The 9,778-nt window shown below is 33.1% G+C and overlaps 1 pseudogene; it reads left to right on the top strand.

Moving 5' to 3' along the window:
- The first annotated feature begins 5,850 nt into the window (after window positions 1-5,850).
- Window positions 5,851-8,781, top strand: LOC107627652 (auxin response factor 17 pseudogene; annotated as a pseudogene).
- The last annotated feature ends 997 nt before the right edge of the window (window positions 8,782-9,778 follow it).

Below are 9,778 nucleotides of genomic sequence, written 5' to 3' on the forward strand. Positions count from 1 at the left end.
CACTAGCTACCCAATGTACACTGTTAATGGATATCTGTTTCCTACCTTACAGTGGTTAATTAGAAAGAAAATAGATAACACCAGAGTTTGGGTTCATGTGGATTCAGGCGGGGTCACTCTGATTAGTTTGGTGTGTTGCACAACATAATTAAATTAGAGTATTTCTTTACAAGGTATGCATATTTAAATGTGAATAGTATAATCCAAGTTTGCAACAAGGAACACAAAAGTACAAGGATTACAATATCACTAAAATTAATGTAACCAGAAAATATAGGCATGACGATCCTTTTATTCTACCTCAAAATCCATGACCCGTATATTATTTGCCTTATTCAGTTCATGCAAGTCTAGTAGGGTGGTTGTGGTCAAGACTAAGCCAAGAGGCCGCATCGAGTCTGATGATAGGATAGAGGGTCAAGAACCTTGTCAGATTGACGACCCAACTCCTACAAAAATGGTGGTTGATACCGGTGAGCCGATCACCCTTAGGTCTGCTATTATGGGTGATGACATCATTGACATTGGAATAGATGCCAACACACTTCCACCAGATGATGACGATTTTTTTAAAAAAAAAATGGGGTCGATGGTGACAAAAAAGAGGAAGACGAGTTCAATGAACATTAGGAAACTACGTCGGTAGACGAGGATGGTGAATCAAAGGAAGAAGATGATGAATCTGAATAGAATTAATGTAAATATAGTTTTGTGATATGTATTTTTTTAAGAAATTTTGCGGAGAATGTAATATAGTTAGCTTTATTTTAGATATTTCATTCAATTCCAAGTCATTCTGTATCTTTAAGTTAAATTTTTTATATTTCAAATCAGGTTTAACGCAGTATTTCAATTATTAGGGGTATATTATAGATGGACAAAAAGAGATTATTTTTGAAAATAAAACACTACCGTCGGAACTACAGTCAGAATATTCCAATGGTAATAGCCCAACCATTTCTTTTTAAATTTAAAAATTACTTTCGTCAGAATTACCGTCAGATTAATTCGATGATAAGTTAGCAGGTGACATATGTCTTGGCGCAAACGTTACCGTTTAAAAAAATTTCGCCGGTAACGCTCATCGGATTTCATTTTCACAGTGACTATATTCCATCATAGAATCCGACGGTAATCACCGTCGAATGAAAAAATTTCGACGGTAACCATTTACCGGCGAGGTTTATACTGTCTGATTTATTTCAACGGTAAATCCGACGGTAATTTACTTATCGTCAAATTTTAATTTCTTTTCTGACGGTAAATACAACGATACTCAGTGTTTTTCTTGTAGTGCTCAAGAAAAGAAAATATTTTTCTCTATCTCTCATATGGAATGCCAAAGAATCCAGGAAGCATTGTTGAAGGTCATCGTTGCCACCTCATCCTATCTTATTCTTTAAAAGATTTTTTAATTGAATTTGTCCTTTAAAGATTTTAAGTTAGTCATTTTAGTCTTTTCGTTTTTTCTGTTGCTAACAACGTCAAAATTTGTTGATGTAACACGTTAAGTGACACCATAACATACACCTAATAGTCATAATTGACGATTAATACGATAAGTTTATAAAATCAGATCAAATCAACCCTAAATCTTTGATAATAAATTTGAGTAATATTTTGGGACTAATCTTATTATTTACTCAATATTAATATTCATATTCATTTCTTGCACTTCCCCTTTAGTAGTGGTGGCAAGAAAAAACTGATTCCGATGAACGTGGAAGAGGCTGCACTCGATTTGCTGAGCCATGTGACTCAGCCTCGGATCTCATTTTTGCTTGCTTTATTGTTCTTCATTGCCTGCTGGGTTTCTTCTTTCTCCAATTTGCTTCTCCTTGCACTTACTATTTGGACAACTATCCAAGTAACGACCCTTTCTCTCTCTTTCCTTTTCTTTTTGGCTACTTAATTAATTATTTTATTTATTAATTAACTAATTAATAATTTTTCTATTTCGAGTATCAGAGTTTCAACGCAAACTCCTTGAGGAGGACTTGAATAAAAAATGGCGTCGCGTCATGTTCATCTCCTCGGTATACTATTTTCCAATTCCTTTCGCATTCTCAATTTATCTCCACACACTTCACTGGAATTCAACTTGTTGTGTGCATATTGGAACACTGGGAATGGTTGAATAAGCTGTTGACTCAAATTTGGACCAACTATTTTAATCCAAAGCTTTCAAGAAGGATATCCGCTATAGTTGAGGTGCATTTAACTTTCCTTGTCTGCGCCGGGATTCTATATATTTAATTTGCTAAACTAGATCACTTAGGTGCTACTTTATTTAGATTTTGTAAGCTAAATTCGTTTAGAATTATGCTACACATACAAGTGTTTTTAGTTTATAAGTCTTACAAGTTGGATAAAATCTAACAAAAATTACATTTACTTATTGGAGTGTGATAACACGCGTATCACTCAACCACCATTTCTAAAGTGCGCTCTCATTCACCATTATAGAAGACGCTTCTTCTTCACGTTCCTTCTTCTCCTCTTCCTTCTTCTTCTCCTTCTTTTTTGCGTTTTTCCTCCTTTTTTTTCGCGTGTTTCATCTTCATCGTTTTTTTTATTACTGTTGTTATTGCTGTATTTTTTTTTCCTCCTCTTTCTATTAATTTTGCAATATTATGTATTTTTTCTTCTTTGTTTGATTTTTTCTCCCAAGAAAAATTATAAGAAAACGAAATAAGAAAATGAGGAAGAAGAAGCAATAGAAGATGAGGAAGACGAAGAGGAAGAGTTTTGAATTATGCAAAACTTATCAGAATAAAAATATACCAAAAAATTCTTAAAATACACCCAAATATTTTCGTGTTACACCCAAATTTCTGCATATAATGAAAAATATTTTCTCTAATACTGTATTTTTTTCTTCTTTTTTTTCCTTATTTCTTTCTTTCTTTTAGTTAAATGAATGTAAGTTCATCCTCTTTCAAGTAATTTTGCAGCATTATGTATTTTTTTTCTTCTTCTTTATTTGATTTTTTGTTTTTTATTCTTGTTAACAGAGTAAAATAAGAAGAAACTTGAGAAGGTAAAATAAAAAGAAAAAGATAAATAAAAAAAAAGAAAGAAGAAGATGGTGATGATGATGATAAAAAAAAGAAGTAGTAGTAGAAGATAAGGAGGAGGAAAAGTAATAGTTTTGAGTTATGCAGAATTTATCAAAATAAAAATACATCTAAAAATTCTTAAAAGACACCTAAATATCTTTGTATTACACCCAAATATTTTCGTGCTATACTCAAATTTACTGCAGAAAAATGTTTCCTCTAATGTTATATTTTTTCTTCTGAATTCAACCACACTTTAGCCACTTAATTGGATTCAAAATAATAATCAATTTCGTTCTGATTCAATTAACAATTTGAACCTGATTTATTTATTATTTTTAACAACGAGATAACTGATGATGGAGGAGAAAGAGAAAAAGAAAAGAGAAAAAGAAATTCGAATGAAAAAAGAAAGAGAAAGAGGAGGAGGAGAAAAAAGTGGTGTTGATGACAACGATAATGAGAGAAAAAAATTACGAAGAAGAAGTGGCAAGAAGAAAGAAGAAGAAGAAAAAGATCAGAAGAAGAAGAAGAGGCATGGAGAAAGAAGAAGAAGAGGCACGGAAAAAAACGTGAAAGCGTGTGAATATAAATGGCTTATATGAAAACGCTTGTATGTGAAAAATAACTCATTGGTTTAATATGATTGGATATAAGTCTGAGGTTAATTAAGTTTGTTTTTTCTTGTGTCCTTATCTTTAACATGGGTTTTGATTGGAACTACCCGAATTATGATTAATAGTCTTCATCTCAAGGGTGACGTATGTCAAATAGCATTATCTATATTTCTCTAAGATTCTAAGGCACTAAGCTATATAAAATGAAACAATTTATATGAAAACAAATTAAATAAGCAAGTTTGATTTTTTAAGCAAGTAATAACACTTGTCACTGTGAGAACTATAAAATATACTTTGCCCATATTTAAAGAAAATTCCTTTCTAAACGTTTATGCCTTATGTTTGGAGCCACCAATTGTTTGTTAAATCATTTTTCTTTACTAATCTAATCATTCACATTTTTATGCAACTCATGATTACGCCAATTCTAGATGAAAAAGTCCTTCTGTATTCATTTTTATCAAAATCTGAGGTGAGAATTGGAATTGCATTTGCCCAGTATTTCTTTTTGGTTAGTGAGTCTTATTTTTGAAAAAAGTTCATGTTTATCATTTTTGGCATAATTTGTTTCGTTTTTCATCTCGGACTCAGTATTTGGAATGTGTTATGAGAATTTATGTCTCCTTTGTTAACCTTCTCTTTTACTTTCCTCCAATGAAGTATGATATTTCATTCCAATTGTACTTTTACTTTTATACAGTAGTAAAAACTTTCAATTGACACCCTGATTAAAGCCATGAAGGCATTATATATGTTACAATGATTTCGGCAAACAAACTTTCTAGGAATTGCTTTAAGGGAAGTCCATCTTTAAGGTAGCAAAATGGCTACTTGGAAGAAAAATTGAATGACAAGGACTTGCAGACATTTGTCGAGGTAGAAGCAGAGGAATTGACAAGGAGGATAACTGTGAGCTGAGGTTCAACACCAACATGGGATGCAACGCTTAATATAGTTCCGAGAATTTCCCTACTCAATCAAATTTTATATTTTAACATGTTATGTTCTATTTATAAATCTGTTACATCTATCATTAAATTAGGCAAAAAAAAATTATTTATTTTGTAGTCCAACTTCTTTTGTTTTTATCCTTTTGTAATATTTTTATACTAATTTATCACGTGATTACAAATGTAAGTTCAAATTATTTAATACATGAAAAATTAAATCCGTCAAAATTTTTTTAATAACTAATGATAAGATAGGATGACAATAATTTAAATTTTAATATGTTATTTTCCTCTAATTATAAATCTGTGGCATCTATCTATAAATTAGGATAAAGTGTAATTTCCTTCTTATGGTCTAATTTCTTTTTTGTTTTTATCCTTTTGAAAACTTTTGTATTTTATTTAGGATTAAAAGTATAAGTAGTTCAAATTAATTAAATATATAAAAAATAACTTAATAGACCTGGCTTGGGATTGTCTGATAAGGTTTTTGTTAATATTTTTTTTTTTTGTTACAGTTAATATTATCTATCTATTACTAATTTGGTTCAGACTTGAGAGATTTCCGGAACCAAATATTAAGGGTGGTTGTTCTGGTATTATCACTCTTTCTTTAACAACCATGCTAACGTAACAATCATTATTATCCAATTATTTATCTAATTAAATTTATTTTTCAATTCCTATATATATTGAAAATATAAATTCTAATTATACAATTGAGTAATTGTTATGGGAAGTCAAGAAGGTAGTAACATAGACACATAGTAGTATTAACTTAATATCATCAACTTGCTTTGCAAATTGAACTGCATGAAAACTTGTCTTTCCAAACGAACTAAGCCATGTTCATTAGGGATATAAATAAAAGAGAGTTTTTAATTACTACTTACTAAAACGTAAAAACACACATACAAATGATAGAAGTAATCAATGATTAGTTAGCAGTGAATAGTGATGACCATAGACATTCCCATTCCAAGACAGGGGGCAAAACCGTAACTACAGTGAAGCTAAGATAGATCAGAAGAAAATTCAACTTAATTTTCAAAATTCAATTTAATTTGATTTGGTGAGTGTTTTTCTAACTAACCACACACAGTGACTATGACAAGGTCGTAGCTATTAGAGGCTGCATGGTTTGCTTCAAAAAAACACACACTAATCACTCTCACAAACACTCATACCATTTTAGCAACTAACTTTTGCTTCCAATCAGCCATGACTCGCTGTAGTGCTCCGCCCTCATCATCGCCGCCGAGGCCAACACCTATTCCGGCCAAATTCTGGCGTGCATGTGCTGGAATCTCTGCACAGGCACCAGTAGTGAACTCTAGGGTTTACTACTTTCCACAGGGACACATCGACCAAGCTGCTTCGCAACCGCGAAACCTTTCACCTCTAGTTTACTCCAGGCCGGTCATCCCTTGCCGTGTCGCCGCCGTCAACTTTTTCGCGGACCCTAAGACCGACGAGGTCTTCCTCAAGATTCTTCTCCTTCCTGTCACCGATGGATCCGCTCAGGATTTTCTTCCACCTGCCGTGGCCGCCGAAGGCAGCGGCAACGGCAATGGTGACGATGAAAAGGTTGAGTCGTACGCCAAGATTCTCACGCGGTCCGATGCGAACAATGGCGGAGGGTTTTCGGTGCCGAGATTCTGTGCGGACTTGATCTTCCCGCCGTTGAACTTTGAAGAGGACCCGCCGGTGCAGACGCTTCGCATAACCGACCTCCACGGCGCCGTTTGGGAGTTTCGCCACATCTACCGCGGGACGCCGAGACGGCACCTCTTCACTTCTGGCTGGAGCAAGTTCGTTAACAGCAAGAAGATTATCTCTGGCGATACTGTGGTCTTCATGAAGGACTCCGATGGCAGGATGTTTGTCGGAATCCGCCGCAATATGTCGTCAGACGACGGTATCTCAGACGGCGGATTGGATTGGTTAGCAACGATAGTTGGGATGGACGAGGGGGAAAAGGAAAAAGAAGAGAAAAATGAAGAGGTGATAATGGAAGGGTTTGCAAGAAACGGGAAGGGGAGGGTGAGTTCGGCTTCAGTGGCGGAGGCGATGGAGCTGGCGGCCCAGAACAAGCCGTTCGAAGTTGTTTACTATCCAAGCGTGGGTTGGGGGGAGTTTGTGGTAAAGGCAGAGGATGTAGACGTGAAGATGAATGGTATTTTCTGCAGTGTTGGGATGAGAGTGAAGATGGCCAGAGAGAACTACGATTCTTCACGGATGACTTGGTTTCAGGGAACAGTTTCTGGTGTTACTGTTCCCGGTGAAGCTCAACCATGGAGCGGTTCTCCTTGGCGCATGCTTCAGGTATAACATTTGCCCGCTTTGTGAATTTTGATTTGTGTGCTTATATAGTGATATGGAGACTAAATCCTCATTCGTACACGATTATTCATTTTGTTCAAATTTAAAATTATCTATAATGGTCTCTTAGATTTAAGTTCGGATACCAAAATAGTCTATTGATTTTGGGATAATATAGAGTGCTAGCACCCTCATGGTCCAAAATAAATTATTCTTCTTGGTTTCTACGTCCACTATTCTTCATTTTTTATTTGTTTAAACGTCAAGAATAAACCACATCATTTAGTCATCATCCAGCGTAGCATGAAGGGTGAAATCTCAGCATTTCGTTTACCTAATTATGAACGAAAAGAATCAAGGAATCATACTGGTGTCCATACTTAAATTTAGAGGACTAGTATAGCTAATTTTAAATTTGGGGATCAAAATGGATAATCGCGTAAATTTTAAAAACGGTTGTGATATGGACTTTGAATGAGAATTGGCAAGAAAGGAAAAAGAAAAAGAATGGAATGAAAGAAATAAGATAGAAACTCAAGTGCAGTTGATTTCATGTCAAGTGCAGTTGATTTCATGTGAAGTTGATAACTAAGAACCGTTAAATGATACCAATTTTTTATCTATTACTTTCAACTATCAACTTTAACTGCACTTGAGTTTTCACCAAAAAATAAATAAAGAAAAATTTAAAGAAAGAATCTCTTGGTTTCTTGTGGTGTGTTCTTGATTTCTCCATCTTAACGTGACGGTTGCTTAATAGTAATTATATAATAATAATAATAAATAATAATAACAAAAAAAATGGAAAGAAAGAACTATTTTCTTGGTCTGTTATAGTGTGCCAGCAATTTGTTTGTGTATTGTTATAGTTTGTTACTTGAGTATATACTATATAGCATAATGGATGAATTTTTACTGAGATCGTTTTGGTGGCTAACTAGAAAAAAAAACGAGAGAGTTTCTTGGCCTTTTGTGAAGGGAAAAGAAAAAGAAAAAGAAAGGAGAGTTGTTTCTGTTATGTGAGTGAGTGAGTCATATATATTTAATAGATTTTGATTGAGAATTATTTAATGATAAATAGATCTATTTAGTGTTATTTCTTTTGAGATGATAAAATAATATATCTAAAGAATGAAAATTCGGTCCTAATATTTTTTCTTGAAGCTGATGTTAGCTTTTTTATTTTTTCCTTCTCTGATAATATTATAGATTACATGGGATGAATCTGAAATCTTGAAGAATGTAAGTCCCGTTAGTCCATGGCAGGTGGAGTTTCTTTCTGACACACCTTCACTTCCTCAAGTATTTCCCCCGACAAAAAAATTCAGAATTGCAGACGGTTCTTCTAAAATTTTCAGTCATGAAGTGGAAGAATCTTCCTTTTCCATGACAAGACTTGCTATTCCTGATTTAGCAATGGGAGTGCTGAATCAAACATTGTTGATGAGTAATTATGGCACCCCTTTTCCTGCTAGCATTCAGGGAGTCAGGCATCCTCTACTTTCTGCACCTACTTGTCCCATTTTTCCGATTAATCCTCCTCTGTCTATTGCTAACTCCTTTAAGAATAACATTAGACCAAGGTTAAATGCTATGTTGCCAGAGCCTAATATTAACACTCATAAACCTGAAAGCTTATCTCCACATAACAAGTCTAGTTTGACTCCTAACAGCAACTCAACCAAATCTGGGACTGCTTCTTTTCAACTATTTGGTTGTACTATTCAAACAGATCAAGAAATTGATGACCAATTGATGACCATAGCACCGCTAAAAATGACGCAGGAAAAGACAACGTATAATAGAGGCATTGACAAACCAATTACATAGAATTTGACTTGCACTGTTAACATTATTCTGAATTCAAATTGATCACTAGTTCTTCTACTCAAACTAATCACTGTTAGTGTATGCATATAGTTTATTAGTTCTTAAAAGAATAAATGATTAGTAAAATATAGAAGTGATGATTCTATTTTTTATCATTGTATTCTTTTTTTTAACAAAATAATATTCGGTAAAATTTTATGTTTATTTGTGTTGTTTATTAAATAAAACATATTTGTATTTCTACAATTTATATAAATGAACTTGTACTAATATACAAAAAATTAGTAAAAATGAATATAAACAACATAAACTTAGATATTTAATTTATTTAATGCTTTTATTTTGACTACTGAATTAAAAGGCAAGCAGTTCACATTTCGTTTTTAATTTTAAATATTAATCTTTTATGAGCATGCGCAGCACTTATAAACTTCTATTGCTTTTGGTCATGTTAAATTCAAAACTCAAAAGTAATATATATATATATATATATATATATATATATATATATATATATATATATATATATTGTAAAATTAAAAGTAGGAGAGGCGTACACATCTAAGTTTTTTTTGACAACCAAATTCAATCAAGTTGGCCCAATTCAATAAAAATTAGTTTCATTAGTAGAGCGTGAATACACGTTTCCACGTTTCTCTCTTCGTCTTCTTTCTTCTTCTATTTCTTCGCGTTCCTCCTTCTCTTTCTTCGTATTTCTCTTTCTTCTTCTTCTTTGTGTTCTTTCTTCTTAGTTTTATTTCTCTTAAAGGAGTAAATTAAAAAGAATTTTAAGAAAATGAAATAAGAAGGAGAAGATGAAGAAAAAAAGATGAAAAAGAAGAAGACGAAGCGGAAAATGAGGAGGAGAAATTCAAGTGAAATGAAACCAAACAAATCTAAATTAAACCAAAAAATGAATCGAAATTTATTAAAGAATAAAAAAATTGGTCAATACTTAAAAGAAGCATCAACTAAACCTCATTTAATTCACAAATAA

This window comes from Arachis ipaensis, chromosome B2, assembly GCF_059453495.1.
Source record: "Arachis ipaensis isolate K30076 ecotype BB chromosome B2, ASM5945349v1, whole genome shotgun sequence".
Lineage (NCBI taxonomy): Eukaryota > Viridiplantae > Streptophyta > Magnoliopsida > Fabales > Fabaceae > Arachis > Arachis ipaensis.